Source organism: Mustelus asterias, chromosome 8, assembly GCF_964213995.1.
Source record: "Mustelus asterias chromosome 8, sMusAst1.hap1.1, whole genome shotgun sequence".
NCBI lineage: Eukaryota > Metazoa > Chordata > Chondrichthyes > Carcharhiniformes > Triakidae > Mustelus > Mustelus asterias.
The window spans coordinates 125,510,296-125,534,128 of record NC_135808.1 but is presented as its reverse complement, the minus strand read 5'-3'; positions in this window follow the sequence as shown (position 1 = coordinate 125,534,128).

Sequence of the window (23,833 nt, the reverse complement as noted above, 5' to 3'; positions counted from 1 at the left end):
AGTCCTCAACCGCTCCTCATACGACAAGCTCTTCATTCCAGGGATCATTCTTGTGAACCTCCTCTGGACCCTTTCCAAGACCAGCACATCCTTCCTTAGATTTGGGGCCTAAAACTGCCCACAATACTCCAAATGGGGAACGACTAGAGCCTTGTACAACCTCAGAAGTACATCCCTGCTCTTGTATTCTAGCCCTCTCAACATGAATGCTACCATTGCATTTGCCTTCCTAACTGCCGTCTGAACCCACACGTTAACCTTAAGAGAATCTTGAATTATGATTCCCAAGTCCCTTTGTGTTTCTGATTTCCTAAGCATTTCCCCGTTTAGAAAATAGTCTATGCCTCCATTCCTCCTTCCAAAGTGCATAACCTCACACTTTTCCACATTGTATTCCATCTGCCACTTCTTTGCACACTCTCCCAACCTGTCCAAGTCCTTCTGCAGCCCCCCTGCTTCCTCAATACTACCTGTCCCTCTGCATATCTTTGTATCATCTGCAAACTTAGCAACAGTGCCTTCAGTTCCTTCTTCCAAATCGTTAATGTATATTGTGAAAAGTTGTGGTCCCAGCACTGATCCTTGAGGCACACCACTAATCACCAGTTGCCATCCTGAAAAAGACCCCTTTATCCCACTCTCTGCCTTCTGCCGGTCAGCCAATCCTCTATCCATGCCAGGATCTTACCCTTCACACCATGGGCACTTAACTTATTTAACCGTCTCCTATGCGACACCTTGTCAAAGGCCTTCTGGGAATCTAAATAAATCATGTTCACTGGTTCTCCTTTATCTAACTTCCTTGTTACCTCCTCAAAGAACTCTAACAAATTTGTCAGACATGACCTCCCCTTGACAAAGCCGTGCTGACTCAGTCCTAGTTTATTTTGCACTTTGAAGTACTCTGCAAACTCATCTTTAATAATGGATTCTAAAATCTTGCCAATGACTGAAGTCAGGCTAACCGGCCTATAATTTCCCATCTTCTGCCTCCGTCCCTTCTTAAACAGTGGTGTTACATTAGCTACTTTCCAGTCCTCTGGGACCCTCCCTGCCTCCAGTGATTCCTGAAAGATCACCACCAATGCCTCCACAATTTCCTCAGCTATCTCTTTTAGAACCCTGGGGTGTAGTCCATCCAGTCCAGGTGATTTATCCACCTTCAGACCTTTCAGTTTCCCCAGAACCTTCTCCTTAGTGATGGCCACTACACTCACTTGTGCCCCCGATTCTCCTGGAGCTCTGGCATCCCACTGGTGTCTTCCACCGTAAAGACTGATGCAAAGTAACTATTCAGTTCCTCTGCCATTGTTTTGTTACCTATTATTACTTCTCCTCATTTTCCAGTGGTCCAATGCTATTTTTGCCTCTCTCCTACCTTTTATATATTGAAAAAAACTCTTCCTATCATCTTTTATATTACTAGCTAGCTTACACTCATATTTCATCTTCTCCCCCCTTACTGCTTTTTTAGTTGTCCTCTGCTCACCTTTAAAGGCTTCCCGCTAATCCTTGCCACTTTGTATGCTTTTTTTTTTGCTTTTATGCTGTCCTTGACTTCCCTCATCAGCCATGGATGCCTTGTTCTCCCCTTAGCATGTTTCCTCCTCCTTGGGATGAATTTCTGTTGTGCCTCCCGAATAACTCTCAAAAACTCCTGCCATTGCTGTTCCACTGTCTTCTTTGCTCGGCTCCCTTTTCAACTCTGGCCAGCTCCTCCCTCATGTCTTTGTAGTTACCTTTATTTAATTGTAATACCGTTACATCTGATTCCAGCTTCTCCCTCTCAAACTGCAGGGTAAATTCTATCATATTGTGGTCACTGCTCCCTAAGGGTTCCTTCACCTTAAGTTCCCTAATCAAGCCTGTCTCATTACAAATCACCAAATCCAGAATTGCCTGTTTCCTAATAGACTCTGTCACAAGCTGCTCCAAAAAACCATCTCTTAGACATTCCACAAATTCCTATTCTTGGGATCCACTAACTACCTGATTTTCCCAGTCCACCTGCATATTGAAGTCCCCCATGATTGTTGTAATATTGCCTTTTTTATATTGCCTTTTCTATCTCCTGATTTATTTTCTGCCCCACATCCTGACTACTGCTAGGGGGCCTGTACATAACTCCCATCAGGGTCTTCTTACCTTTGCGATTCCTCAACTCTACCCACAGAGATTCTATGCCTTCTGATCCTATATCACTTCTTGCGATTGATTTAACTTCATTCCTTACTAACAATGCAACCTTTGCCCTTTGCCCATCTGACTGTCCTTCCGATAGGACACATAACCTTGTATATTAAGATCCCAGCCCTGATCCCCTTGCAGCCACGTCTCTGTGATGCCCACAACATCATACCGGCCAATTTCAATGTGCGCAACAAGCTCATTTACCTTGTTCCGTATACTGCACGCACTGAGGTACAACATCCCCAGTCCTGCATTGACCACCTCCCTTCTCATACTTGTCACCTTTTTTGCTCTGCCTGAGGTTAGATTCCCGCCACCTTCTATACTCTCTGTTCTATTATGTGGTCTGGAAACGTTACTAACCTCTGCTGAGCCCTCAGCTCCATGAACCTGCACTTCTACCCTCTCCTTTAACTTTGATTCTCTAATTCTCTATACAACTGGTCAGTGGGGGCTATTGCAGCCAAGCCCAATCCTGATCCACCTTAACATCTGCACACCAGTTCTCCAGGTCAATTTATGTCTGATTACATTTCTACAGATTGAGTCAATAGAGGTCTACAGCACAGGAAAAGGCCCTTTGGCCCATCATATCTATGTTGGTCAAAGACAAACCATTTAACTGTTCTAATCCCATTTTTCAGCACTTGGCCCATAGCCTTGTATGTCTTGTCATCGCAAATGCACATCTAAATACTTCTTAATTCTTATGAGGGTCTCTGCCTCCACCACCCTTTCACGCAGTGAGTTCCAGATTCCCACCATCATCTGGGTAAAAAGGTTTTTTTTTATCTGACTTGATTTGATTTGATTTACTATTGTCACATGTATTAACATGCGGTGAAAAGTATTGTTTCTTGCGCGTTATACAGACAAAACATACCATTCATAGAGAAGGAAAGGAGAGAGTGCAGAATGTAGTGTTACAGTCATAGCTAGGGTGTAGAGAAAGATCAACTTAATGCAAGGTAGGTCCATTCAAAAGTTTGACAGCAGCAGGGAAGAAGCTGTTCTTGAGTCGGTTGGTACGTGACCTCAGACTTTTATATCTTTTTCCCGAAGGAAGAAGGTGGAAGAGAGAATGTCCATGCATTCCCTCTAAACCTCCTTCCCCTTACCTTAAATCTATCCACCCTGTTCATTGATACAAAGAACAAAGAACAAAGAAAAGTACAGCACAGGAACAGGCCCTTTGGCCCTCCAAGCCTGAGCAGATCATGATGCCCTAACTAAAAAAATACCATCTACCCTTACTCAGTCCGTATCCCTCTACTTCCCCCCGGTTCATGTAGCCATCCAGGTGCCTCTTAAATGTTGCTAATGTGGCTGCTTCCACCACATCCTCTTTCCAGGCACCCACCACTCTCTGCATGAAAAACTTCCCCTACATACCTCCCTTAAACTTTCCTCCTCTCACCTTGAACTTGTGCCCCCTTGTAATTTACATTTCTACCCTGGGAAAATGCCTCTGACTATCCACCCTGTCTGGGCCTCTCATAATTTTGTAGACCTCTATCAGGTCTCCCTTCAGCCTCCGTCTTTCCAGTAAAAACAATCCTAATTTATTCAACCTCTCCTCATACCCAACACCCTTGAGACCAGGCAACATCCTAAGTGAACCTTCTTTGCACTCGCTCCAAAGCTTCCATGTCCTTCTGGTAGTGTGGTGAACAGAACTGCACGCAATGCTCCAAACGCAGCCTAATCAAGGTTTAATATAGCTGCAACGTGATTTCCCAACTCTTGCCATGCCATGGGACATCTGTGAGGAGAGAAAAGAGCTGACGTTTCGTGTCCAGATGATCCTTTGTCAAAAGTGCTTTGTCAAAGCACCTTTGACAAAGGGTCACCTGGACTCGAAACGTCAGCTCTTTTCTCTCCTCACAGATGCTGCCAGACCTGCCGAGATTTTCCAGCATTTTCTCTTTTGGTTTCAGATTCCAGCATCTGCAGTGATTTGCTTTTAAGCGCCCTCACCCGAGGGCCACTCTTGTCCTTATCCATGACTACCCAAAATCTTATGGAATTATGGTCACTAAGCCCAAAATGCTCCACCACTGAAATATCGATCACCTGGCCTAGCTCATTCCTTAATATAAAGTCTAGTATGACCCCACTCCCTGGTTAGATTGTCAACATACTGTATCAAAAAGCCCTCCTGGACACATGTAACAAATTGCTCTCTATCCGAGCCCCTGGCTGTAATGGGGGAAGTTAAAGTCACCCATCACAACTACCCTGCTTTTTTCACACCTTTTCAGTATCTGATTACACAAATGCTCCTCTGTCTCCTGCGGGCTGTTGGGAGGTCTATAGTATACTCCCAACATGGTGATTTCACCCTTCTTATTCCTGAGCTCCACCCATAATGCCTCACTACAAGATCCCTCCAATGTCTCCTCCCCCTCAACGCAGCTGTGATCTGCTCCCTAATCAGCAATGCAACTCCCCCTTTTGATGGGGCAGCATGGTGGCACAGTGGTTAGCACTGTTACCTCACAGCGCCAGTGACCCGGGTTCAATTCCTGGCTTGGACACTGTCTGTGAGGAGTTTGCACATTCTCCCCGTGTCTGCGTGGGTTTCCTTCGGGTGCTCCAGTTTTCTCCCACAGTCCAAAGATGCGCAGGTTAGGTGTTTTGGCCATGCTGAATTCTCCCTCAGTGTACCCGAACAGGCGCCGGAATGTGGCGACTGGGAGATTTTCGACAGTAACTTCATTGCAGTGTTAACGTAAGCGTACTTGTGACACTAATAAATAAACTTTTAAAAAAACTTTTACTTTAAAAATTCCCCTTCTGTTGTTCTAAAACAGCGATATCCCGGGATGTTAAGCTGTCAGTCCTGTCCCTCCTTTAACCATGTCTCCGTAATTGCAATTACATCATAATTCCACTCCACCATGATCCCTCCACCAAGGGGCTATCTATCTACACCCCTCATACTTTTATACATCTCAGTCGTGTCGTCTCTCAGCCTCCTCTGTTCCAAGAAAACCAACTCCAGTCTATCCAATCTCCCCTCACAACTAAAACTCTCCAGTCCAGGCAACATCCTGGTAAATCTCCTCTGCATCCTTTCCAGTGCTATCTCATCCCACCTATAACGTGGAATGCAGAACAGCACACTGCGTTAAAGGTGCCATCTAAATGCAGGCATCCGTTGGTCTTGCACCTGTAACAGGAATCATTGCACAGTGGTCAGGAGCAGAAATTCTGGCCGATTTTTGTTTTAACCCGAGTGTGTTGAAGTAAATTGTAAGACTTTGCTGCCACTCCAGCGAAGATTGCCCAAGTCAATGGATTGCATTTTGTCAGTACGGTCCACTATCACACTAGGTTGCACTTTGAACCACTGAACCATCAGTGTAGCAAAATTATAGTTCCACATTTAACAGTGACTATGCTTTCAAAATACTTCGTTGCTTGTAAAAAAATGTTTGAGACACCCGAGTTCCCAATAAGTTCAAGTTATTTCCGTCGGACACTCCAATGCAGAACTGAGGGAGTGCTGCACTGTCTCAGAGACTGCCTTCTGAATAAGGCGTTAAACTGAGGCTCCTCTTTGGTGGACTTGAAATATCCCATGGCACTATCTTAAAGTGTCGATGGTAGTCATGATGTGGAGATGCCGGCGATGGACTGGGGTAAACACAGTAAGAAGTTTAACAACACCAGGTTAAAGTCCAACAGGTTTATTTGGTAGCAAAATTTGCTACCAAATAAACCTGTTGGACTTTAACCTGGTGTTGTTAAACTTCTTACTATGTTAAAGAGCAGGCGGGCTCTCTGCTCTGTGCTGCTCAATATTTATCCCTCAATCAACATCGCTAAAACAGATGACCAGATCACCATCACATTGCTGTTTGCAGGGGTTTGCCATGAGTAAACTGATGGCCACGTTTCCGACACTCATAGAATCAAAGAATGGAATTCCTGCAGTGCAGAAGGAGGCCATGCGGCCCATCGAGCCTACACTGATAACAATCCCATCCAGGTCCTATCCCTGTCACCCTATATCTTTACCCTGCTAGTCCCCATGACACTAAAGGGCATTTTAGCATGGCCAATCCACCTTTGGACTGTGGGAGGAAACCGGAGCACCCAGACGAAACCCACGCAGACATGGGGAGAACGTGCAAACTCCGCACAGGCAGTGACCTGAGGCTGGAATTGAACCCGGGTCCCTGGCACTGTGAGGCAACAAAGCTAACCACTGTGCCACCATGCCACCCCGACATTACAACAGCGACTACACTTTAACAGTGTCTCATTGGTGGTAAAATGCCTCAAGGTGGGCAGAGTTTGTTAAAGGTGCTGTAGAAATGCCGATCTTTCTTTTGTTCACATTTGATCCCAAAAGTTGACAACCAATCATGTTTTGCAGATGTTACAATATTAGGTACAACCGTGAGTGCATAAGAATTCATGAGCCTATTATATAAAGACAATCAGATTTATATGCAAAGTTGGAATGTACCACATTTCCTGCAAGTTAATCTCTTTCAAATGCTAAATTGTAACAAGCTTGATGTGCGCACATAACACCTGTTAAAAAGATCATTGTTCCTTCCTGCTTTTGATGTAAGAGGTGCCACTGTTTCTAATGACTTCTGTTAAACAGACACCTCCATTGATCCCAGTACACCTGCCATCCGCTTCCTATCCTGTAGTGAATGCTGCTCGCTAGCATTCCCCTGTTCAGTGATCTCCGCTAACTACCCCTTTCCCCCAGCACACTGATTTACAGATCTCTCCATTATCGATCCCTCCATGGTTTCACTCCAGTCTTGCCTCCAGCATCATGTCCATTTTTCCAACCCACTGTTCTTCTCTATCTGTGCCCTCTGCCCGATATTTTCCCTTCAGTGTGTCAGGGCAGCACGGTGGCACAGTGGTTAACACTGCTGCCTCACAGCGCCAGGGACCCGGGTTCGGTTCCCACCTGGGGAATCTGTGCGCCGTCTGCACATTCTCCCCGTGTCTGCGTGGGTTTCCTCCAGGTGCTCCGGTTTCCTCCCATGCTGGTTAGGGTGCATTGGCCATGCTAAATTCTCCCTCAGTGTACCCGAACAGGCACCGGAGTGTGGCGACTAGGGGATTTTCACAGTAACTTCATTGCAGTGTTAATGTAAGCCTACTTGTTTCACTAATAAACTATAAATAACTCTTCCCCTCTCTTTTTCTGGTAGCAATGAGTCTTTCACGGGGCTGAGACGAAAGTAATATCTGGAACCTTCTAATGTCATGGCCAGTTGGCCGTTCCTCAGATGGTAAAGTTGGATAGCTTTGGCTGAACCTGAATTCTTCTGACTTCCACAGATCCAGTGGGGATGCTCACCTCTGAATTGATGCGAGAAGATCTATTTACAGGTCTGGCTGTGAAATTGCTATGTTAGAAATGGTTCTGTAACCCAAAACTGTAACCATTTTAAGAGGAGAAGAATGAAGTGAGGATTGAACGCTGCAGGGAGTTAAACACCGATCTCTCACCATCACGCCCTGCCAATGGGACGAAAATCTCCAGTTGTTTGCTGGTAGTAAGAGTCATCCATAAATCTAATTGGCGAGTGGGAATGGATGGGATGTCACACTGCGAAGAGGGGAATCAGGATATTGAATTTGATGATCAACCATGAACAAAATGAATGGCACAGTCGGCTCAAAGGGCCGAATGGCCTACTCTTGCTTCTAGTTTCTACGTTTCTATTTTTCTATTGGGGCAGTGGGAAGTCTGACAATCTGCTCAGACCTTGGACAGGAAGGGTAAGTGTGGGCACTTCCCTCAAGGGCCCCCATTTCATATTGGGTTCATTTACATGTGCACCAGCAGTTTGGCCTTCAATTTGCCTATAAATTGTACACAGATACAAAAGAGATCCAGCCTTGATAAAAATAGGTATGAAAATGATTTAAAATGTTGGTCTGCGATGTGGTGGCAATGTACTATTGCAAATCATGTTGAAACTCTGAGCTAAATTATGAGCCATGATGTGGAGATGCCGGCGTTGGACTGGGGTAGGCACAGTAAGAAGTCTCACAACACCAGGTTAAAGTCCAACAGTGACTCACCTGATGAAGGAGCAGTGCTCCAAAAGCTCGTGATTCCAAATAAGCCTGGACTTTAACCTGGTGTTGTGAAACCTCTTACTAAATTATGAGGAGATGGGAGGTAGCAAACAGCCACCTGTTTCATAGACATCATGGAATCCCTACAGTGCAGAAGGAGGCCAATCAGCCCATCGAGTCTGCACCGTCTCTCTGATAGAGTATCTTACCCAAGCCCTCTCCTCACCCCATCCCCGCAACCCCAGGCATTTACCATGGCTGATCCATCTAACCTACACATCTTGGGACACTAGGGGCAATTTAGCATGACCAATGCACCCAACCTGCACATCTTTGGGAGGAAACCGGAGCACCCGAAGGAAACCCAGGTAGCCACAGGGAGAACGTGCAAACTCCAGACAGACAGTGACCCGAGCCAGGAATCGAATCCGGGTCCCTGGCGCTGTGGGGCAGCAGTGTTAACCACTGTGCCACCGTGCTGACCACTGACCAATTGGGAAATATAGTATCAAAATAGTAAAAATTTACAAACTCCCCCCCTAATTTAACAGAGTAAATAAGGAGAGATTGCTTCCGCTAGCAGGAGACTTAGTAATCAGAGGATACGGATTTAAGGTAATTGATCAAACAAAACAGAGGAGCTGAGGAGAATGGTTTTTACTCAGTGGGGTGTTATGATCTGGAATGCACTGCCTGCAATAGCGATGGAAGCAGATTCAATAGTAACTTACAAAGTTAGGGAGACACAATGGCACAGTGGTTAGCACTGCTGCCTCACAGCGCCAGGGACCTGGGTTCAATTCCCGGCTTGGGTCACTGTCTGTGCGGAATCTGCACGTTATCCCTGTGTCTGTGTGGGTTTCCTCCAGGTGCTCCGGTTTCCTCACACAGTCCGAAAGACGTGCTGGTTAGGTGCATTGGACACGCTAAATTATCCCTCAGTGTATCCGAATAGGCACCGGAGTGTGTCAACTAGGGGATTTTCACAGTAACTTCACTGCAGTGTTAATGTAAGCCTACTTTGTGACACTAATAAATAAACTAAACAAGGGGAATTGGATTTATAATTTAAAAGGAAAGATGTGCAGAAGCTATGAAGGAAGAAGAGGAAAGTGGGAGTTAATTGGATAAGTCCTTCAAAGAGCCAGAACGGGTAGGATGGGCCTAATGTCCTTCCTCTGAATGCTGAATGAGGTGATAATTAACTTACTTCATTTCCCATCTCTCCTGAAGTCATAGGCTGCAATTCTCCAACCTCTCCCACACCTGGGATTTTCCAGTCCCGCTGCTGTGAGCGGTGATTTGGCTGAACGCCAAATTCTCCATTCTCGCTGGAAGGATGGCCAGACCGGAGAATTCCGGTCCGAGAACGGGATTTTCCAATCCTGCCTGCCGTGGGACACAGAGGTTCACATCTGAAGTCTACAGACCTTTTGCTGTTCTGTCAAATTTCCCAGCCATTGAGTTAGTGTTGAGGTGATGTTCCTCAGGACGCCCTCACCTCTGTGTACCTCACAGAGTTGCCCTGTGTCCACAGGCCAGCCCAGGCGGTCAGCCAGTGCACTTTGGAAGGAGGAATGGAGGCATAGACTATTTTCTAAATAGGAAAATGCTGAGGAAATCAGAAACACATGAGAAGTCCTTGGTGGGTCGGATCAAGGAAAACCCCAAGGCTTTTTACTCTTATGTGAGGAATAAAAGAATGACCAGGGTGAGGTTAGGGCCGGTCAAGGACAGTAGTGGGAACTTGTGTATGGAGTCAGTAGAGATAGGCGAGGTGATGAATGAATACTTTTCTTCAGTGTTCACCAAGGAGAGGGGCCATGTTCTTGAGGAAGAGAAGGTGTTACAGGCTAATAGGCTGGAGGAAATAGATGTTCGGAGGGAGGATGTACTGGCAGTTTTGAATAAACTGAAGGTCGATAAGTCCCCTGGGCCTGATGAAATGTATCCTAGGATTCTGTGGGAGGCAAGGGATGAGATTGCAGAGCCTTTGGCTTTGATCTTTGGGTCCTCACTGTCCACGGGATGGTGCCAGAGGACTGGAGAGTGGCGAATGTTGTTCCTCTGTTTAAGAAAGGGAATAGAAATGACCCTGGTAATTAAAGACCGGTTAGTCTTAGAAATCTTAGAAATCTTAGAAACCCTACAGCACAGAGAGAGGCCATTCGGCCCATCGAGTCTGCACCGACCACAATCCCACCCAGGCCCTATCCCCATATCCCTACATATTTACCCATTAATCCCTCTAACCTACGCATCCCAGGACACTAAGGGCAATTTTAGCATGACCAATCAACCTAACCCGCACATCTTTGGACTGTGGGAGGAAACCGGAGCACCCGGAGGAAACCCACGCAGACACGAAGAGAATGTGCAAACTCCACACAGACAGTGACCCAAGCCGGGAATCGAACCCAGGTCCCTGGAGCTGTGAAGCAGCAGTGCTAACCACTGTGCTACCACTGTGCTACCACTGTGCTACCACTGTGCTACCATACTTCGATGGTTGGTAAATTGATGGAAAAGGTCCTTAGGGATGGGATTTACGACCATTTAGAAAGATGCGGATTAATCCGGGATAGTCAGCACGGATTCGTGAAGGGCAAGTCGTGCCTCACAAATTTGATTGAATTTTTTGAGGAGGTAACTAAGTGTGTTGATGAAGGTAGGGCAGTTGATGTCATATACATGGATTTTAGTAAGGCGTTTGAAAAGGTCCCCCATGGTCGGCTTATGATGAAAGTGAGGAGGTGTGGGATAGAGGGAAAGTTGGCCGATTGGATAGGTAACTGGCTATCTGATCGAAGACAGAGGGTGGTGGTGGATGGAAAATTTTTGGACTGGAGGCAGGTTGCTAGCGGAGTGCCACAGGGATCAGTGCTTGGTCCTCTGCTCTTTGTGATTTTTATTAATGACTTAGAGGAGGGGGCTGAAGGGTGGATCAGTAAATTTGCTGATGACACCAAGATTGGTGGAGTAGTGGATGAGGTGGAGGGCTGTTGGAGGCTGCAAAGAGACATAGATAGGATGCAAAGCTGGGCTGAAAAATGGCAAATGGAGTTTAACCCTGATAAATGTGAGGTGATTCATTTTGGTAGGACTAATTTAAATGTGGATTACAGGGTCAAAGGTAGGGTTCTGAAGACTGTGGAGGAACAGAGAGATCTTGGGGTCCATATCCACAGATCTCTAAAGGTTGCCACTCAAGTGGATAGAGCTGTGAAGAAGGCCTATAGTGTGTTAGCTTTTATTAACAGGGGGTTGGAGTTTAAGAGCCGTGGGGTTATGCTGCAACTGTACAGGACCTTGGTGAGACCACATTTGGAATATTGTGTGTAGTTCTGGTCACCTCACTATAAGAAGGATGTGGAAGTGCTGGAAAGAGTGCAGAGGAGATTTACCAGGATGCTGCCTGGTTTGGCGGGTAGGTCTTATGAGGAAAGGTTGAGGGAGCTAGGGCTGTTCTCTCTGGAGCGGAGGAGGCTGAGGGGAGACTTAATAGAGGTTTATAAAATGATGAAGGAGATAGATAGAGTGAACGTTCAAAGACTATTTCCTTGGGTGGATGGAGCTATTACAAGGGGTCATAACTATAGGGTTCATGGTGGGAGATATAGGAAGGATATCAGAGGTAGGTTCTTTACGCAGAGAGTGGGTGGGGTGTGGAATGGACTGCCTGCAGTGATAGTGGAGTCAGACACTTTAGGAACATTTAAGCGGTTATTGGATAGGCACATGGAGCACACCAGGATGATAGGGAGTGGGATAGCTTGATCTTGGTTTCAGATAAAGCTCGGCACAACATCGTGGGCCGAAGAGCCTGTTCTGTGCTGTACTGTTCTATGTTCTATGTTCTATGGGACTTGGGAGTCATCATTCAAGATTCTCTTAAGGTTAACGTGCAGGTTCAGTCGGCAGTTAGGAAGGCAAATGCAATGTTAGCATTCATGTCAAGAGGGCTAGAGTACAAGAGCAGGGGTGTACGTCTGAGGCTGTATAAAGCTCTGGTCAGACCCCATTTGGAGTATTGTGGGCAGTTATGAGCCCCATATCTAAAGAAGGATGTGCTGGCTTTAGAAAGGGTCCAGAGGAGGTTCACAAGATTGATAAGAGATTGTCGTATGAGGAACGGTTGAGGATTCTGGGTCTGTAGGTAATGTGAGGTAATGCATTTTGGTAGATTGAACCAGGGCAGGACCTACTCAGTTAATGGTAGAGCGTCGGGGAGAGTTACAGAACAAAGAAATCTGGGGGTGCATGTTCATAGCTCCTTGAAAGTGGAGTCACAGGTGGACAGAGTGGTGAAGAAGGCATTTGGCATGCTTGGTTTCATCGGTCAGAACATTGAATACAGGAGTTGGGACGTCTTGTTGAAGTTGTACAAGTCATTGGTAAGGCCACACTTGGAATACTGTGTGCAATTCAGCTCACTCTATTATAGAAAGAATATTATTAAACTAGAAAGAGTGCAGAAAAGATTTACTAGGATGCTACCGGGGCTTGATGGATTGAGTTATAAGGAGAGGCTGAATAGACTGGGACTTTTTTCTTTGGAGCGTAGGAGGCTGAGGGGTGACCTTATAGAGGTCTATAAAATAATGAGGGGCATAGACAAGGTAGATAGTCAATATCTTCTCCCAAAGGTAGGGGAGTCTAAAACTAGAGGACATAGGTTTAAGGTGAGAGGGGAGAGATACAAAAGTGTCCAGAGGGGCAATTTTTTCACACAGAAGGCGGTGAGTGTCTGGAACAAGCTGCCAGAGGTAGTAGTAGAGGCGGGTACAATTTTATCTTTTAAAAAGCATTTAGATAGTTACATGGGTGCGATGGGTATAGAGGGATATGGGCCAAATGCGGGCAATTGGGATTAGTTTAGGGGTTTTAAAAGAAAAGGACGGCATGGACAAGTTGGGCCGAAGGGCCTATTTCCATGCTGTAAACCTCTATGACTCTACTTGTTGGAGTTTAGAAGGATGAGGGGGGATCTTATTGAAACTTATAGGATACTGCAAGACCTGGATAGAGTGGACGTGGAGAGGATATTTCCACTAGAAGGAAAAACTAGAACCAGAGGCACAACCTCAGGGTAAAGGACGATCGTTTAGAACAAAGATAAGGAGGAATTTCTTCAGCCAGAGTGTGGTGAATCTGGACCTCTTTGCCGCAGAAGGCTGTGGAGGCCAGGTCATTGAATGTCTTTGAGACAGAGATAGATAGGTTCTTGATTAATAAGGAGGTCAGGGGTTATGCGGAAAAGGCAGGAGAATGGGGATGGGAAAAGTATCAGCCATGATTGAATGGCAGAGCAGACTCGATGGGCCGAGTGGCTTAATTCTGTTCCTATGTCTTATGGTCTTATTCCGTTCAACCGTGGCAGCCTCACAGGGAGGATCTGGGTGGCACACCTTCGGGTGGGTGACAACGGTGAAGGCACAGAACGGCTGGTGGAGCGAAAGGCAAGAACAAGGTGGAAGAAAATTCGGGTTGAGGAAAAGTGCTCACCTCATTTTAAGGTGATGTCCTCAAAATAGTGGATGCTGTACCTGAGAACAAGTTCGGAAAACGCAAATGGCAATCGCTGCCACGCTTCTGCTCCTTGCAATCCATTGGTGGTGAACAAAAAGGAAAACTGAGGGTCACAATTTCAAATCTAAAAGAAAGATGATTTGACTTGAGTGAGAAATTTGGGGCGAGAAAGGAGAGTTGGAGTGACAGGCCCATAATAGCAATCTGCTCAATCTGGAAACAATTCAAACTATGATTGGAGGGTCATCATTTTATTTGTGCTGTAAAAACATAACTTGAATCATCTGCAAACACAATAAAAAAATATGAAGGACTTATAACAACACAATATCGCTAAAGGGCCATTAAAGTGCTTAACTGCATGCAGTGGAAATGGGAACAGATTGCAGGAACAAATTGTTTGCCCTGCAGAGTTATAAACTAACCAACCTGATAAGATCATCTCGTACGAATAGGATTTAAATGGTGACTGAAAGCGGGTGTGTAACTCTACATTGTTTTGTCCAATCCTTAAGCCGAAGTCACTACATAAAATGGAAGGCATTTAATAGGCGGCACGGTGGCACAATCATTCACACTGCGGCTGCACAGCGGGTTCAATGGAGTTTGCATGTTCTCCCCATGTCTGCATTGTTCCCTCTGGGTGCCCCAGTTCCCTCCAAAGACGTGCAGGTTGGGTTGATTGGCCATGCTGAATTGCCCCTTAATGTCAGGGGGTCTAGCAGAGTAAATATGTGGGGTTATGGCGATAGTGTCTGGGTGGGATTGTGGTCAGTGCAGGTGCGATGGGCCAAATGGCCTCCTTCTGTACAGTATGATGGTGTACAGTTTTGGTCCCCTTACTTGAGGGGGGATATAGTTGCATTGGAGGCGGTTCAGAGGAGGTTCACTGGCTCGATTCCAGAGATGAGGGGTTTGTCTTACAAAGAGAGATTGGGCAGTTTAGTCCTATTCTCCCTGGAGTTTAGAAGAATAAGGGGAGGTCTAATTGAGGTATACAAGATCATCGGGGGATTGACAAAGTAGACATGGAGGGACTGTTTCCTCTTGTGAGACAATCTAGAACAAGAGGCCATAGTTTTAGAATAAGGGGTAGCAGATTTGGAACAGAGATGAGGGGTGGGTGGGTATTTAATCAAACGGAAAGGTGGTGGGTGAGGCCCTGACAGTTTCCTGCTTCCAGCCTGATTAAGCCCATGGTCAGAAGGCCTGTGGCTGGCCTTCCCGTCCTGCCACCAATTGAGGCCCTTAAGCGGACAATTAATTCCCACTGAAGGGTCTCATCCACCATTGCTGGTATAAGCCCAGTGACAGGTGGAGGGGAGGGGTGTGTGGGGGGGTGGGCCGCACCATGAGGAGAGCATGACAAGCACAGGGTTGCTAAAGGGCTCCTGGCAGGAGTGTGGAGGGGTCCCTCATTCTAAAGCACTCAGCACCCGATTGAGACATCCTGCACCAGGAAGGGGGGTTTGCTGAGTGCTAGCTGCTGCCACCCCACACATTCCCAAGCAAATCTCCATCCACCAACACTCACCTGTGGCCTGGTCTCCAGTGACGATTCAGCCCGGAGGGCGGCACAGTGATTAGCATGCTGCCTCACAGCGCCAGGGGCCTGGGTTCAATTCCCGTCTTGGGTCACTGTCTGTGTGGAGTTTGCATGTTCGTCCCGTGTGTGCGTGGGTGCCCCGGTTTCCTCCCACATCCTGGAAGACTTGCAGGTTAGGTGCATTGGCCATACTAAATTGTCCCTTAGTGTCCTAAGATGTGTAGGTTAGGGAGATTAGTGGGGTAAATATGTGGGGTTAGGGGGATAGGGCCTGGGTAAGGCGCTCTGTCAGGGAGTCGGTGCAGAATTGATAGGTTTAATGGCCTCTTCCTGCACTGTAGGGATTCTATGATTCTACGATCCTAGACCTTGGGTGGGTGGTGTACATACTGCAGCCACCACATCTCCAAAGGAGCTGCTGACCTCGACAAGTAGGACCTCTGACCCCAAGGCCCCCGATTTCAGAGAGGGTTCACTGCGGTCCAGTTAAGTGCCTGATTGGCAAGTTTTCCCTAAAAAGAGATGGTTCTCCTATCACCTCCATGAAATACTGACCGCTAACTCTGATTTTCCCCCTCTCCCCAGACGCTGCCTGAGCTTCTGAATATTGCCAGCATTTCATATTTCCAGCATCTGCAGCCTTTTTGCTTTCGCTGCACGTTTGAAGGTCGCAGCATGTGCTGGCTCAGAGTGGCCGCTCTTTCATGCAGCCAATCGCAAGGTTAATTATTCAAATCAAACTTTAGCGGAAGATTCTTTTGTCCTCATTAAAATCCAAGTTTAATCAAAGAACCAAGAAAAGTACAGCACAGGAATAGGCCCTTCGGCCCTCCGAGCCTGTGCCAGTTATGATGTCCTAACTAAACTAAAAAAAAACCTTCTGTCCTTACTCGGTCCGTATCCCTCGATTCCCTCCCTATTCATGTACCCATCCAGATGCCTCTTAAATGTTGCTAGTGTGCCTGCTTCCACCACCTCCTCTGGCAGCGCGTTCCAGGCACCCACCACTCTCTGTGTGAAAAGGTTTCCTTGTACATCTCCCTTAAACAAGTGAAATCTGCCCTTGTTTCGAATAAATGCCCATTTACCCCATAAGGGCTGACCAGGGATATAAAGCTGCCTTGAATTGTTGAGTGAAAACAGATCACAGGGAACAGACCTGAAGCCTCGCCTTTTATTTATTAGTGTCACAAGTAGGCTTACATTAACACTGCAATGAAGTTATTGTGAAAATCCCCTAGTTGCCACACTCTGGCACCTGTTCGGGTACACTGAGGGAGAATCTAGCATGGCCAATGTACCCTAACCAGCACGTCTTTCGGACGGGAGGAAACCGGAGCACCCGGAGAAAATCCGCGCAGACACGAGGAGAATGTGCAGACTCCACACAGACAGTGACCAAGTCGGGAATTGAACCCCAGGTCCCTGGCGCTGTGAGGCAGTAGTGCTATCCACTGTGCCGCCGTGCCGCCCATGCTGCCTGGATCTCTTTGTGCGCTGGCTTCAACAGAAGAGCAAATTAAGTTTCAAGTGAATTTTGGAATTATGATCGGCTGTTCCGCATTGATCGCCAAGGCAAATTCATAAGCCAAAGAGAAAAATAATGTCCAAGTTTCATTTCACTGCACCTGACGATTAGCTATTTGAAAACTTTCCTTGATGGGGTAAATATGTCCGTGAAAGATTAATTGCCCGTGTGGAAAATGTGGGGACAATGGAGTTACAGAACCAAACCGAAACAAGCTGGCTGTTAATACATACATTACCTTAATGAACTAAAATTTCACAAGTTGAATAAACCATCTCCAGTTTTTTCAGGCAGTAATAGGGTGTATGAATGTCCCCTGACGTTGCTGCTATTTCAGGAATGTTAATAGCCACTGGACTAAATTATTCTCGTGTTTAAAAGAGTTGTGTTACTGACATTTTGTTTTATCAAAGTATGCAATTAGACTTCAGCCTTAATATCTCTGAGGCTGTCACATTTCCTGAACTCTGTGGCATTGCTTGCCAATCGCAATCAGAAATCGCTCTGTCCCTTCAGCTTAATGAAAAATAAGTACTTGGCCATAAACTTGTAGTCATCCTGTATCCAATCACATTGTCTTGAGTAATTAAAATGATTAGCTTAATTAGCTTAATTAACTAAATTTGACTACAGGACATGGCCATATGGTGAATCAAAACAAAGATGGGAGCTAATTAAACTTAAAATAATGCAGGTTTTAATTAACTCAACCCCTAGGCATCAACATTTTCAAATTTATCCAAGCTGATAATTAAAAAGTCCTCTTGCCCAAGCAACATTCTTCTCTGAGCTAATTAAATCTGGAAATGAATTAGCAACATGAAGCTCCAAATATTAATTCCTGCTCGAAGATGACTTCACTTCCTAATGAAATTAATTAGCTGCAGTGGACCTTCAATCAGATGCCAAACACTGTCCATGAACATAGACCTCATGTAATCGAGAACCATGCTACAAGCCCTGGGGCAGGAATTTACAACAGCAATGAACAGTCTTCAGCTATGTGCCTCCCTTAATAACCGAATGAACATGTAGCCCTGTGCTTGCCAGCAGCGCCTTCTCTCTCTCTCTCCCTCTCCCTCTCCCTCTCTCTCTCTCTCTCTTATTTAATGCTACTGGTTTATCAATGCGACTAGTTAAACATTCTTTTGCTTAATGCTACTTGTTAGCTTTAATGATAAGGTTGGCTGGCAGCGATGGCATTCCGGGGAAAGGAGGAGTTTTCGAGGGAGGACAAAGGTGCAGGAGCTGAGAGCTGTTCCGCACGCAACTCTTCACACTTCACACACACACACACACGGTGACCTTATTATGACTAAATCGCTGGGCTTACCTGTTGCTGCTTAACCCAGTGATTGAAAAGTCAACTACGCAAATCCTATTAAGCGCTCTATAAAAACACTGACCTCGGAGGGGCAGGAGATCACAGTCTTGTCTCAAAGCACTCCAAAGATGTGCGGGTTAGGCGGATTGGCTATGCTAGATTGACCCTTAGTGGCAGGGGGTTAGCCGGGTGAATAAGTGGGGTTATGGGGATAGGGCCTGGGAGGGATTGTGATCGGCGCAGACTCGATGGGCCGAATGGCCTCCTTCTGCCCTGTAGGGATTCTATGATTCACACCTTCAAGACAGAGCAGGTTGGATTGTCTCAGCCCACCCTCCCCGCCGAGGCGATTCAGGCATTTGGCTTCTTGTTTTATTTTCAGTATTTCTCTCAGAAGCTTTGAGAGCGGTGAGCATGTGGGCACCTGCACAATCTTCACGTTCAAATCAAAAATGCTTCTAATTGTGATCTTTGAATGCAGTTTCAATTATTTAAACATTATCCCACCATTGGTGGCCAAGCCTTCTCGTTGCCCAGGTCCTAATCTCTGGAACTCCTTCTTTGTCCTCCTTTGAGACAGTTCTTTAGCACCCCCCAACATTACCATAGAATCCCTATACTGCAGAAGAGGCCATTCAGCCCATCGAGTCTGCGCCGACTTTCCGAGCATCTTAACCAGGCCCAGCCCCCGCACCCTATCCCCATACCCCCATGCTTAACCCCGCTGATCCCCCTAATCTACACATCTTTGGACATTAAGGGGCAATTTAGCATGGCCAATCCCACCTAACCTGCATGTCTTTCGGACTGTGGGAGGAAACCGGAGCACCCGGAGGAAACCCACGCAGACACGGGGAGAACGTGCAAACTCCACGCGGACAGTGACCCGAGGCTGGAATTGAACCTGGGTCCCTGGCGCTGTGAGGCAGCAGTACTAACCACTGTGCCACCATACTGCTGTTTGCGTCCCGGCTCTTAGTCACTTGCCCTAACACCCCTGGGAAGCATCTCGTGACATTTTATTATGCTAAAGGAACTATGTAAATGCAAATCATAGAATCATAGAATCCCTACAGTGCAGAAGGAGGCCATTTGGCCCATCGAGTCTGCACCGACCACAATCCCACTCAGGCCCTATCTCCAGAACCCCATACATTTACCCTAGCTAGTCCCCCTGACACTGAGGGGCAATTTAGCATTGCTAACCCGTAGATCTTTGGACTGTGGGAGGAAACCGGAGCACTTGGAGGAAACGCATGCAGACACGGGGAGAATGTGCAAACTCCACACAGACAATGACCCAAGCCGGGAATTGAACCCAGGTCCTTGGCGCTGTAAGGTGGCAGTGCTAACCACTGTGCCACCGTGCCGCCCTTAAATGTTGTTCAGCACCATATTGCTGCCATTCCTTTTGAACTGGCTCTTCCTGTTGGGCTGGCCCGAGCACACCTGGGGAAGTTTCCCTCAGGTTACTGCAGAGGCCGAAAAGAAAGCCTCACCTACTATAATCACTGCTTAAAATATGCAGCGCTTCGAGCCTACCTCCCCCCTCCTCTGCCTCCCTCCCCAGCCCTCAGCAGTTTTCTGACAGTTGTTTGAGTGCAGTTTGAGAATGATTCAGCAGCCTTTGCAGGTTCACAGCAGAAGTGTGAGTCCTGGCACAGAGTGTTGGCAGCAATTCAATTGTGGTGGAGAAACAGAGAGAGAGGGGAGTGCATCACAGCTGAGCCTTATCCTTATTCAATCCATAAGCATGCACCTTTTAGCAGGTGCCACTGGATAGTGAGCAAAAATGGCTGATTTCCGACCTCCCAGCCTGGAGGGGCGGGGAGGGGGGCTCGGAAATTATTTCTTAGCATTGACAGATTATTGAGAGATTATTTTGAGGTGAGGATATTAAGGGTTAGGGTATCAAAGCGGGTAGATAGAGGTAAAGGTAGGGTTCTGAAGACTGTGGAGGAACAGAGACATCTTGGGGTCCATATCCACAGATCTCTAAAGGTTGCCACTCAAGTGGATAGAGCCGTGAAGAAGGCCTATAGTGTGTTAGCTTTTATTAACAGGGGGTTGGAGTTTAAGAGCCGTGGGGTTATGCTGCAACTGTACAGGACCTTGGTGAGACCACATTTGGAATATTGTGTGCAGTTCTGGTCACCTCACTATAAGAAGGATGTGGAAGCGCTGGAAAGAGTGCAGAGGGGATTTACCAGGATGCTGCCTGGTTTGGAGGGTAGGTCTTATGAGGAAAGGTTGAGGGAGCTAGGGCTGTTCTCTCTGGAGCGGAGGAGGCTGAGGGGAGACTTAATAGAGGTTTATAAAATGATGAAGGGGATAGATAGAGTGAACGTTCAATGACTATTTCCTCGGGTGGATGGAGCTATTACAAGGGGGCATAACTATAGGGTTCATGGTGGGAGATATAGGAAGGATATCAGAGGTAGGTTCTTTACGCAGAGAGTGGTTGGGGTGTGGAATGGACTGCCTGCAGTGATAGTGGAGTCAGACACTTTAGGAACATTTAAGCGGTTATTGGATAGACACATGGAGCACACCAGGATGATAGGGAGTGGGATAGCTTGATCTTGGTTTCAGATAAAGCTCGGCACAACATCGTGGGCTTCTGTGCTGTACTGTTCTATGTTCTAAATACAGATCAGCCAGGATGGAATTGAATGGTAGAACAGGTTCAAAGGGCTGAATGGCTAAAGCTATTCCCATGTTCTGACCGAGTCAGGGTCTGGATTTTCCTCTGCTGCTCAGAGACACGTGTTGTCCCGGGAACTGATTACATTCTCATAAGACTGATGAATTTCCGGTGTGAACCAACCAGTTCCGCGCGTCACTCCAAGGCTTCCAAGCCTCCTTGACGGTTTGCATCCATCCACCAATCTGTTCGTCCGAATGAATTGCTCTCCGCAAAACTGGCCGAGCCCCCAACTCGCAAACGCGAGTCTTTATCAATTGCTGCTGCGGTTGAGTGACAGTTCGGGAAGGGGCTTGGGTGTGGAGGGGTGATAGGGTGTGTGGCCAGTGGGGGTGGTTGGGTATGTGAGCTGTGGTGTGTGTGGTTGGGGGGGTTGGGGGAGGGGCAGTTGGGTGTGTGGGCTGAGCGAGGGGTGGATGGGTTTGTGGGCTGCATGGGGAGGGGAGAAATGTTGCGGGGGGGGTGGAGGGGGTTGAGTGAGTGGACTGCAGGGGGTGGTGGAGGGGTGGTCAGGTTTGTGGGCTGCGGGGCATGGATGGGGTGGGGGGAGGGGCAGTTGGGGATGTGGGGGGAGGGGCAGTTGGGGATGTGGGCTGCGGGGGATGGGATTGGGGAGGGGTAGTCGGGTGTGTGGGCTGCGGGGGTGGAGGGAGGGGCAGTTGGGTGAGTGGGCTGTGGGGTGGGTGGGGGAGGGGGCGGATGGGTATGTGGGCTGTGGGGGTGGGATGGGGGAGGGGCAGTCGGCTGTGTGGGCTGCGGGGGTGGGGTGGGGGAGGGGCAGTCGGCTGTGTGGGTTGTGGGGGTGGTCGTTTCAGATTACAACCAGCGTTTTAAATGTTGCACGAAAGGAGGTCAATCTTATGCTTTCTCTGCATTTTTACAAAAAAACCCCACACTATCAGAAGGACGTGGAAGCTTTGGAGAGAGTACAAAGAAGGTTCACCAGGATGTTGCCGGGTCTCGAGGGTGTTGGCTATGAGGAGAGGTCGAATAAACTAGGATTGCTTTCACTGGAAAGACAGAGGCTGAGGGGAGACCTGATTGAGGTCTACAGAACTATGAGAGGCAGAGACAGGGTGGATAGTCAGAGGCTTTTTCTCCAGAATGGAAGTCTCAATTACAAGAGGGCACAGGTTCAAGGTGAGAGTTTAAGGGAGATATGTGAGGGATGTTTTTCACACAGAAAGTGATGGGTGCCTTTGCTGCAGAGGAGGTGGTGGAAGCAGGTACATTAGCAACATTTAAGAGACATCTGGATGGGTACATGAATAGGGAGGGAATAGAGGGATATGGACCGAGTAAGGGCAGAGGGTTTTTTTTAAAGTTTAGTTGCGGCATCACGATTGGCACAGGCTTGGAGGGCCGAAGGGCCTGTTCCTGTGCTGTATTCTCTTTGTTCTTTGATCCTCATTGAGGCGAGCTCCTATTTGCCGTTTCTTAGAATGGCTTTTTACGGCATTGGTGCAAGTCACCTGACAAATTGAAAAGCTTCCCTGATTGTAGATCCTTAAGCCAACGGTGCCCAATGTGCATGAAGGGCAGACTCAGATAACATTGTCCTGAGGGACAGTATTGTGTGGCTTCAGGATTTTCCTTGTTATCCAATTGTTTACCCACAGTTGAACCCATTTTAAATTTGCACACCTCCCAGTGAGATTGGGAGACTTCTTGGGGAATAACTGGTCAAAATGGATGCAGCATTAGGCACAGCTTTGAGTCTAAACTCCATAAGATCATAAGATATAGGAGCAGAATTAGGCCATTCAGCCCATCGAGTCTGCTCCGCCATTCAATCATGGCTAATAAGTTTCTCAATCTCATTCTCCCACCTTTTCCCCGTAACCTTTGATCCCCGTACCAATCAAGAACCTATCTATCTCTTTCTTAAATACACTCAATGACCTGGCCTCCACAGCCTTCTGTGGCAATAAATTCGATAGATTCAATAAAAAATATCTGGAATTAAGAATCTACTGATGACCATGAAACCATTGTCGATTGTCAGAAAAACCTGTCTGGTTCACTAATATCCTTTAGGGAAGGAAATCTGCCATCCTTACCTGGTCTGGTCTACATGTAACTCCAGACCCACAGCAATGTGGTTGACTCTCACTCGCCATCTGAACAAGGGCAACTAGAGATGGGTAATAAATGCTGACCAGCTAACGAATGAATTAAAAAAAAATTCACCACCCTCTGGCTGAAGAAATTCCTCCTTATCTCAGTTCTAAAGGGTCATCCCTTTTCTCTGAGGCTGTGCCCTCCGTATTGGAATTAACAGAAGAATGAGGGGAGATCTTATAGAAACATATAAAATTATAAAGGGAATAGATAAGATAGAAGCAGGGAGGTTGTTTCCATTGGCAGGTAGAACTAGAACTAGGGGGCTTGGCCTCAAAATAAGGGGAAGCAGATTTAGGACTGAGTTGAGGAGGAACTTCTTCACACAAAGGGCTGTGAATCTGTGGAATTCCCTGCCCAGTGAAGCAGTTGAGGCTACCTCATTGAATGTTTTTAAGGCAAGGATAGATAAATTTTTGAACAGTAAAGGAATTAAGGGTTATGGTGAGCGGGCGGGTAAGTGGAGCTGAGTCCACGAAAAGATCAGCCATGATCTTATTGAATGGCGGAGCAGGCTCGAGGGGCCAGATGGCCTACTCCTGCTCCTAGTCCATATGTATTGCGTTTGTAGCGGAAACCCCAGGCTCAGCAAAGGCCTAAAATTCAATCCTGGAACCGCCATGCCTCTGATGTGAACCCACCGAGTCTTGAGGGAGAAACCATGGTGCATTTGCACATAGGGATTTGTATAATGAGAGTGGGGGAGTTAGAACGTGATCCTCACTGAGGTAGCATCTTGGATGCCCTGGTCAAAATATAAAACTCCCCCTTGGCTTCCCACCGGTTGAGGAAGCACTTCTCTGAGAGTCTGCACGTCTGACTGTA